Here is an 11,210-nt window from a genome sequence, read left to right on the forward strand (position 1 = left end):
CAGACTAGGTCATTTTTTGTTTTGGTATCTCAGGAGAAAGATTCATCAGACTGAGATTTTGATCCTAGGAGAAGGTTCGTCAGACTAGGTCTCTATCTTAGGAGAAAAATTCGTCAGACTAAGATTTTGATCCTAGGAGAAGGTTCATCAGACTAGGTCTTGTTTGTTTTTGGTATCTTAGGAGAAAGATTCATCAGACTAAGATTTTTTTTTTTAATCTTTAACAACCACTTAGGAGGAAATGCATCTCCTACGGGTGAAACTGAAACTAAAACCTAGGAGGAAATGTGTCTCCTAGGGGGTAAAACTTAAATTAGGAGGAAATGCGTCTCCTATGGGTAAAACATAAACTTAGGAGGAAATGCGTCTCCTATGGTGAAACTATTCTTAGGAAGTGCGTCTCCTATTGGTAAAAACTAAACTTAGGAGGAAATGCATCTCCTATGGGTAAAACTAAAACAACCTTAGGAGGAAATGCATCTCCTATGGGGTGAAACTAAAATAATCTTAGGAGGAAATGCATCTCCTATGGGTAAAACTCAAACTTAGGAGGAAATGCATCTCCTATGGGTGAAACTAAAATGAACTTAGGAGGAAATGCATCTCCTATGGGTAAAACTCAAACTTAGGAGGAAATGCATCTCCTATGGGTGAAACTAAAATGAACTTAGGAGGAAATGCATCTCCTATGGGTAAAACTCAAACTTAGGAGGAAATGCATCTCCTATGGGTAGAACTCTAATGATTTCAAACTAGGAAGTGCGTCTCCTATTAATGAAACCTTCGCTTTTTTTTTGAATTATTTACTTACCTGTGTGGTCTTCCATCGAAACTGTTGGGGATTATTTAGACGGGGATGACTTTCCTTTTCTTTTTTTCTTTTTTTGTTTTTTTCAATACCGACTTTCCAACCTTGTGTTGGACCCCTCGCAACTGCTAGGGATAACACTGTTGAGGAATTATTTACTTACCTGTTGGGGGTAAAATGTTATCAGCTGGGGGTACCTGACTTCCAGAAAATTTTCTAAATGGAAGGAAAATTTTCTGCCCCAGTTTGATAATATCCCTTGTGGCATGCGTTTCTGCATCAATGCCATTTCCTTTACCTGTTTCAAATCAAACAAAATTGTTAGTTTAAAACACGGTGGTTGGTTGTGATACTCCCAACGGGATGACTTTCTTTTTTCCTTCCTTGCTTTGCGTTGCACAACTTGTTGGATATGATATTATGTGCTGGGGATAATCCCTTCCTGCTGGGGAATATCCCTCTTCTTTTGTGGCATAGCTTGGAAACTGGCATTTCCCCGACCTTTTAGTCTAGTATGGATTTCGCCGAATCATGCTCACTGCTCTCCTTGATTTGTTCATGGGCCTTGGCTTTGAGGTTTATAACCTTGGGTTTGACAAGTATATCTCTCTTGACGTCCGTCAATCCTTTTGTCAATTCCCTTTGCTGGGGATATCTTTTTTTGACACTGGCCTCGCGCTTGTTCCTCGCTGACTATACCATTTGGATATACTAGTCAGATCTCATCTTGGAAAGCTGATGGCATATTTTGAAGTCATTTCATACTTGTTCTGACCGGACAGACTCTATTGGGGAAATTTTTTATGAAAGGAGAAAGATAACAGAAACAAAATAAAAGACAAAGGAAACGATGACTCTTTTACAAAGGAAACTATAAATAAAAACCTATCAAACGCAGATACCGACTCTAATGGCCATGACATGCATATGGGGCCTATCCTTTACCGTCAATCATCTTTCAAGATCCTCAATTGGTGATTCCCCATCTGATTCTTAATCTTATTCGACTTGCAGTGCCCGAAGGGTTTTCACTATCAAGTCTCTCTCATTTTTGGCTTTTCTCTCAGCTTTCATCGCCTTATGGTGCCTGTGAAGGTTTTCACCAATAAGACTCTCTCATTTGTATCACTTTCCAGCTAGGGATTTGGAGTGTCGCCGGTATGACTCTTTCTGCTGGAGATTAGAGTCCTTTCTGCTGTGGAACAGAATGTTATGTTCGCCGGTAAGACTCTTCATTTGTCTGACTTGGCATCTTTTGAAGACTGATCGGAAGGTCTTTCTTTGGACCGTAATGTGGGTTTTGGATAGGGCTAGAAAGAAAGGGTATTAAAGGCTCAAAAAATGAATCGATTTCGGGTTATTAATTACAACCTTCGGAATTAGATTTATTTACAACAAACGCGACTTTTGCCCCAGTTTCTTGCTTGGGGATATTTCAATTGTTTTTTTTTTCATTTTTCAAAACTATGACCGAGCCGTGAAGCGCCTACGTATCCTCTTTGAGGAATCAGGTCAAACGTAGTTCCCAATTCCTCTTTTCATTTGATTTTCTTTTTTTCTTCTTTGTTATCAATTTCTTTTCTTTTCTTTCATTTTTCCCTCTTTTTCGTTTTGCTGTTTTCTTTTCTTCTTTTTTTTTTTTCTTTTTTTTTTTCATGCCATGCTTGCATTTTCTAGTCGTTTTTACTGATTCCGAACGAGGGGTATGAAAGAAAAATAAATAAGGCTCAAAAGGGGTAACGAAGGATAAAGTGTTTGGGTAGCAGAACAAAATGCCTTCGTCATTCCAGTCTTCAACACATGCCAAGTGCAAACAACACAATTAAACCATAGATTTATAGCTCTTCCGATGGTGCCGGACTTGACAATTATATTCAACATCTGTTTGTTCATTTGTCACTTCTAAAGCACCGTTGGGCGACACTCTCATTCTCATTATTATGAATGACCCTCATGCCAATTTAGGCGAATCTTTCTTTAACGGTTTTCTTTGTGTTTAACTTGCCCCAGTTCCACATGACTCGAGCTCCAAATAATCTCAAACCGTTCTTATTTCCTTTAAATGCTTTGATCACCTTCCCAGGGTTTTATGATTAACTTTTAAGATTAGGCCCAAACTGGGTGCGCATGTCATGTCCCTAGAATCGGCATTGAACAAAAATGATAAAAGGACTAAACAAAAAGATGACTGGAAATAATAAAAGACCGGACTTTGTATTAGACTACTGGTGAAATGATTTGAATAACAAACAAACGAAATAAAAATCCTAAACAACCTGGACAAAACTAAAACAAACCGCTATGACAAAACGGAAAGATAAGCGGAAAGATATTGACACAAAACAAAATCCGAATTACAATCCTAATAATCCGAACAAACAGGAATGACAACAAAATAAGCCACCAACTGCTTCTTTCTTGTTAACCAAGGAACGGAGCGTCCTCCCATTTTATCAAAATTGGCCTTTTAACCACTGAGCTTTGCATCAATACTGCCAAGACCATTACCAGCTTCCATATCTCCGTCAACAAGTTTCCAACAGGACTGGAATGCTTCTATCATCAGGCCTGATCCCCGCAGAGTGTGCATCATGAGGTGCAAGTAAAGGATTCCGGGTGTCATTGTCCGGCTTACCACAAACCAACCACCTTAACTTATTTGCAAAACAAACAGGTTAGAATGGACTCAGTCAGTCCTCATTATTGACAACATCTTTTTCTTTCTTTTTTTTTTTCTTCTTTCTTTTTTTTTTCGTTTTTCCATTCCATTTTTCATTTTTTTTCATTTTTTTTCATTTCGTTTTTTTTCATTCTCTTTTTTTCATTCTCTTTTTTTTCATTCTTTTTCTTTTGTTGTGGTCGAATCTTATGGAGATTGCCTACGTATCATGACCCCGCATGAATCAGACCTTGCGTAGTTCGGACTCAATAAAAGATAAACAATAATGAACATTTTTTCTTTTCACTTTTCATATTAAAACAAACTGGGTTTCAAAGGTTTAAAGATGACCTACCAATCTTGAAAATCAAACAACCCGCCTATTTTAATCAAAAGATTTATAAACTCAGAAACAAAAGGCTAACTCCCTTTCTCTGTTCGACAAATGCAACCAAATGGTTATTTTTTTTTTTTTTTTGTGGCCACTTCCAAATTTCACATGAATTTTGAGGCCGGGGAGGATTATTTTATGACACTTTTAACAAACTTGTCCATTCTTTTACGAAAATAACCTTTCGACAACTGAAAGATACTCTAAGGCTATTTCGGCAAGAACGGTTTAAGACGCGGCCGAAACTGGCTCGGCTTATTCTATTTTTCATATTTTTTGACTAAACATCCAAACGGCATTCACCCGACCGTTGACTCTTTGTTTTTTTTCAAATTATGATAAAAACCTTGTATTGCAAACACGGCCTTTCGACGTCTCGGGGACGAAGCTTTTTAAGGCTGTGTGGGTCCATATCTCAAAATGACCCAAAGGTGGCTGTTTATGCCAAGTCAGCCTTCCGGCGTCCCTTTCGGGAACATTCGGCTATTTATGACAAAACAGCATCACCTGACTTATTTATAACTCTTTTTATCGTTTTTCAAATTAGAAAAGTCAATACTGCAAACACGGCCTTTCAACGTCTCGGGGACGAAGATTTTTAGGCCGTGGGGGTCAACTGGACCAAGTCTTAAAAATGACCCAAAAGTGGCTGTTTATGCAAAGTCAGCCTTTCGGCGTCCCTTTCGGGAACATTCGGCTATGTCTTGATAAAACAGCGGCACCCGACTTCTTTATGACAATTAAAATTTGACAGATTTGTTTTTGCTATATTTTTTGTAAAAGGGGGAAGTTACATCAGTAGACTTATTTACGACAAAATTAAAAATCTTTGACATGTTTTTTTTTTGTTTTTCATTATTATTTGTTTTTGGCTTTTTAGCAAAAGGTGGGGTTGGACCCGATGAGGGTTGCCTACGTATCTCACATCCGGTGAGAATCAAACCCGCGTAGTTCGGTCGAATAAACTATTTTTGAGAGGACCCTTTTCCATTTTCTATATTTTTTGTTTTTGTTATTTTTCCCACAACAATCAAATAGACTATTATTTTTCATTCATAACAAACAAACAAATTAACGAAAAACATAAAACATTCCTTCTTTTTTGAGAAGGTGGGGTTGGACCCGATGAGGGTTGCCTACGTATCTCACATCCGGTGAGAATCAAACCCGCGTAGTTCGGTTGATCAAGGATAAGTAGATGAACTAACTTTTTTTTTTTTGAATTTGAAAGATCTACTTTAAAAGAAGAAAGGAAGTATATTTTTTGATTTTTGATTGATTTTCTTTTTTAAAAGAAACACTTCTAAGATATATTTTTGAATTTCATTTGCTTTTTTTTTCTAAAGAAGAAGAAGAAAATATTTTTGGAATTTTACCTTTAATAAAAGAAATGCTTCTAAAATATTTTTTTTCTGAATTTTCTAAAGAAGAATCAAAATATTTTCGGATTTTATTTATCTATTTTATCTTTTTTGAATTTTGAACTTTCTTTTGAATTTTTTTTTTTTGGATTATATATATACTTATTTTTGGAACAAATAATAAAATCACATTCAACGCCGGACTCTTTTTATTTTTATTTCTGGCATTTTCATAGACAAACAAAATAAAATAAAACACATTTTTTTAAAAAAAAAAAAAACAAACTCCTTTTCATTTTCATTTAATGGCAAAACAAACTATTTTCTTTAATATTTTTTTTTTAAAAAAAACAGACAGAACAATGATAATTTTTTTTCTTTGCTTTTAATATAACAAACTAACAAGACATTTTTCATTTTCAAAATTTCGGCAGAGTTTCGACTCTGCTCGGACTTCTATGCTGTTATTTTCTCCTCTTTTCCACAATTTTCTAGTTTGTGGATGATGACGAAAACATACACAATCTTTTTTTTTTGAATTTTCAATGTTTTTATTTTATTTTATATATATACATATATATTTTATTTTTTATATTTATTATATTTTCAAAATGTGGCATGGGGGACATAGGGCATTCCAAGACATCTTGGATTTCACAAATGTTCCCCATTTGCTCTTCCCAAAATATGAAGCGTGGGGGACATAGGGAATTCCAAGACTTCTTGGATTCCACAAATGTTCCCCATGTGCTTTTCCCCGTAATGAAGCATGGGGGACATGTGGAATAACAAGGCTTCTTGAATTCCACAATGCTCCCCATGTGCTTATTTAACATGCTTATCAAAAATAGTGCAACTTTCTTATTTAAAGTGATCAGCATGATAAGGAGTGTCATTTGTCCGCAAATATCATTGGTCTGCCAAATGACCCATTCACCCTTGAATAAATACAACATGTAGCACATAGGATGCCAAAGATGGTCTATTATTTTTCAGGTTGCTTGTCCTAGACGGACTCAACCCCTGTGTTGAGTCCCCTAAGTCAAATGCACATGATGCAAATAAACGTTCCTACTAGGGATCCGGCATGAAGCTGAGTTATTCTAAGTTGATAACCTGGGTATTTGTTCTAGACCTGGCTTACCCGAGCGGACAACTCGAGCCAAGGATGGGAGCTGTGTACCGGTAACCAAAAGGCCATCCGATTTTGCAACTCCTCCGAATCCTCGTTCTATTTTGGCATATGACACTAACAGAAAGAAGCCACGACCAGCGTGCACTCCTCAAGAGAGAGAAGAGAGGGGTTTCGGCACAGTTTATATATACAGTCCAAATAATATCAAAGCAGTAAAAGCAGCATTTAGCACATTAGGCTCAAACACGTAAAAAACCAGATAATAAATAAAGCCAAATAATAACAATTATTTCAAGCTCGAATTCTTAACCCTGAACCAGTGGTTCTGGGTTATAATCCCCAGCAGAGTCGCCAGAGCTGTCACACCTCCTTTTTCCGCACCCGCGAGGGTGCAAGGGAGTTTTTCCAATTAAAGGACAATCGAAACGGGATTCGTTTAATTATTTCAGAGTCGCCACTTGGGAGATTTAGGGTGTCCCAAGTCACCAATTTTAATCCCGAATCGAGGAAAATAATGACTCTATACTACAGTCTGCGTACCAGAAATCTAGATAAGGAATTCTGTTAACCCGGGAGAAGGTGTTAGGCATTCCCGAGTTCCGTGGTTTTAGCACGGTCGCTCAACTGTTATATTTGGCTTATTTATCTGATTTTTAATACAATATGAACTTATGTGCAAATTTATCTTTTAACCGCTTTATTATTATTGTTTTTACAAGAATGTGAACATCGCTTAAAATATATCTTTGGACTGTGTCACATGAAATGCACCCACGATCCGAAACATATTTTATTTGATGTTTTAGGATTTGGATTTGGGTCGCATGAAATGCACACCCGAGTTTAAGAAAATTAAATTATTAAAGACGCGCCTAAAGCAACTAGCGCATTATTATTTTGCGGAGGCCGTGAAATTCGCTAAACAACCCTCCTGAATTCTAAGTAATTTAAACAAGTATTTACTGAGGGCCCCACAATTTGTATTTTTATTCGGCGAGGCTCATCTCATTTTTATTTTTATTTTTTAAAGAATTTGCAACGTCATGGAAATGCATCTCGGACCTCGTCACAGTCAATGTACCCGTGATTAGAGACACATTTCGATTTCGTTGAGATTTGGATTTGGGTCACATAAATGTGCACCCGAGTTTAGGGAGATGACATTATTAAAGGCGCGCCTAAAGCAACTAGCGCATTATTATTTTTGGTAGGGCCGCGAAATTTGCTAAACGGCCCGTCCCGGAATCTAAGTATTTAATATATACGTTTAGAGGGCCCCGCGGCTTGTGCCTTTTTTTTTCTTTTTTATTTTTTTTATTTTTTGCGAGGCTCGTCTCATTTTCACTTTTTAAGGGCAAACTTAAAACAACTACAATTTCCTACTAGTGAAGCCATCCGAGATTAAACAAAAAAACGATTCTAACCGGTAATAATATCCATGAAAAAATGAAAAATAGAATAACCTCGTTCATATGCTCACATTAACTTTGAGCATGCAGTAACTAAACATAAAATACCATTTTTAACACAACAACAAAATTGCATTGTTGACATTCATACATATCGAATATTTTCATTTATTGCCTTGAACCATAATATGCAAAATGAATGAAATGAAACAAAGGATGAAGAACACCAACCTTCGAACCTCGACAATCCTAGAACGACAAACAGTGCTTTCTACGGAACTCGAACCGGACTTCACCGAACAAGGAACAACAACGAAAACCCCGGAACAAACTCGACGAACCGGACCTCGACTCAACTTTGGACTTTGGACTGGAACTCGACTTCAACTCGACCTCACTGACGGACTGTTTGGTCGACGACTGTGGGATCGACGGCAGTGTTTGACGATGGCGAGTGAACTGGGTCGTTTGGTCATCGACTGGTTACGGCTGGAGGTGGTGTTTCGACAGTGACGGAGGTGGAAGGAGTTAGTAGTAGACGGGGTGCGACTGATTTTACGTCGAAGGTGGGTGGTTATGGCGTCGGGGCAGGTGGTCGACGAGGACGCTGGACGGGGTGGAGGGAGTTGGTTGAGACGGAGTTTGGAAGGTTTTTGTTGATGGAGGTCTTTGGAAGCTTGGTCGTCGTGACGAAGAGGCTGGTCGTCCCTCTTTTACAGTAGGTTTTGCTGGGTTTCCGCTAGGGTTTTTTGGGTGTTTGCTTCTTCTTCTTCTTGAAGAAGAAGATTCAACAGTGGTCGTCCATGGAGTGTTTTGGGCAGTAACGACGCTGCTACTAGTTGCAAGCTTACGAGGGGTCGTTTGAGTGGCGGTTAACACGTTGGGGACGACGATGGAGGGAGTTGGTGGCGGGACTGTTTGGTGGTGGCGATGGAGGAACTGGGTTTGACAGTAGAGGTCGTTAATGGCGGTTCACCGACGGGGGTGGTTGGACGACGGTGGGGCTGGTTTCGTTTGGATGGTGGTGTTGAGGCGGAGAGGAGGATGACGGGGTCATGGAGGAGTTGGTCGGGTTTTGTCTTGATGATGGGGGAGTCCGGGATCGATCCAGTAGGGTTTTTTTCGTTTCCTTTCTTTTTAAGAAGAAGAAGGAACAGTGGTTCTCCTTCAAAATTTTCAAAAAAAAGTCCCCCTTTTTCCAGTCCAAGTCTCGTGCATTTGTATGGGTTTGCCCCAAAAAATGAGCCCCACGCGTGGTGGGGTTCGAGACTTATGTCCCCCACGCGTGGTGGGGTTCCCCATGTGTCCTGGACACGGTTTATTATGGGCTAGGTCCGAAAATTAGGCCTAAAACCGGGTAGTTTGAACCCGAATATTATTCTTTTGCCCGGACCCGAGAAATAGGAACACGTTGTTTAACTAGTCCTATGTAAGCAAAATAACTACCAAAAATAAGACTAGTATTTAAGCAAAATTACATATTTTTAAATATTTTCAAGATTTTAAAATAGCTAAAAAAATATTAATAAAACTATTTTTTGTAATTTTTCGTAAATATTAAGATAAAATATGAAGTAATATTTTTTTGTATTTTTCAAAGTTCAAATAACTATAAAATATTAATAAAACAATTTTTTTTTGTAATTTTCGTTTTTTTAATAAAGACAAAAATATGAAACAATATTTTTTGTATTAAAATGACTTCAAAACATTAATAGAATTATATATATTTTTTGTTAATTTTTGAATTTATATAAAGTACCAAAATAAAATACAATTTTTGTATTTTTCAAGTTTATGAGAGATACATAAACTAAAATTTATATATATTTTTGAAATTTTTCTTTTTTGCAACGAAATAAAGTAAAAATAGTTAAAATAGCTATACTAGACCCAATTTCACATATTCACGCTAAAAATGTGAAAATTCTCGGGGAGGGTCAAAAATCACGTGCTTACAGCTGCCCCTCTTTGACTGGAAACACGAAGAGTTTTCCGACAAAGAACGACTGGACGTGTTTTTGACCCGACAGGGGTAGAAAAAGCTGAGCCTTCAGGGTTGAGCAATGAACAGTGGCAAGCATTGATTGCTATGTTGAACAACAACCAGATAAGTTCAAATAAGAAGATGACCGGTAAGAAAATTTATGTATCTTGGATCACCCGATACAGGAGCGACGAGTCATATGACAGGATATTTAAAATTATTGCATAATGTGCGAAAAATTGTGCGATGTCCTGTGAGTTTGCTTGATGGGAGTAATGCTGTAGCGACCAGTGAGAATTCAACAAAACTTGAAGGAAATTTGGTCTTAAAAATGTTCTTTATATGTTCGACTTAACAAACAGCTTGATTTTTGTATCTCTATTAATCGACTACACAGATTGTTTGGTTCTTTTTACCAAACTTTTATGTATTATACATGACCCTACCTCGAGGCTGCTAATTGGAGCGGGTGAGCAAAAAGATGGACTCTAGTATTTGTGGAACAAATAAAGAGTATGTGCTTAAAAGGTTGGTGGTGTAGGCTTGCTTGATCTTTGGCATAGGCGTTTGGGTCATCTCTCTCTACAAGTGACCAAATTAATTCATGTCGTAGATTTTAGAAAAAATAGTGATATTTTGGATAAAAGTTGCAATGTATGTCATTGTCGTGCCCCCTTTTTCTCGCGAAATCGGGTTTATGATATTTGGGAGACAACTCGTTCCCTTTCGGGAATTGAGTTTTTGAATTGAAGAGTCGCCACCTAATGATTTAAGTGCATTAGGACACTAAGAAAGATTTTATTTGAGTAACCAGAGATTGGGTAAGGGCTTGAAATTATCCCAAGGGGAAGGTGTTAGGCACCTTTCAGGATCTACTAGTGTGGTTCCCGACCAAACTATTGTTGTGACTTTAGGTACAAGTAGCACATAGGCAAGTAGGACTTCAAATAAGAGGGGATTTTTCACATAAAGGCCACAAGTAAGCAAAAGTAAGAAAAGAAACTAAAAAGAGTTGATTCCTTCTTTAAAGAAACAATTTAAAAGATTTAAAAGAAAGAAGCAAGGGGGGGGGGATCCTACGTTTATTAATAATATGGATCACCCCACACAACATCCGGTAATCACTCCTCAGTGAGGGGATACATGTGGTGTTATCGCGTGGTCATCATATCCATATCTACCCTTTCCCACCCCGTTAAGGTATTAAAGCGCGAAATTGTCTCGCTTACTTATTGCATGCTATTACCCGCCCCAATTCTATCAATCCCGGAGGCATTTGGGACTACTAATCCTAAAGGGAGGGGATATTAGGCTTATTTGTGGTTTCAAAAGGTAAAAATACTAAGGCGACATGCAAAAACACATATAGCAAGTTTGGGGAAAACATATAAACAAATAAAAGGGCTCAAACACACCTCCTTTAAACAGAGAAAACAAGTAGTTAGTATGACTTACACATA

This window comes from Nicotiana sylvestris, chromosome 11 (genome assembly GCF_000393655.2).
Source record: "Nicotiana sylvestris chromosome 11, ASM39365v2, whole genome shotgun sequence".
NCBI lineage: Eukaryota > Viridiplantae > Streptophyta > Magnoliopsida > Solanales > Solanaceae > Nicotiana > Nicotiana sylvestris.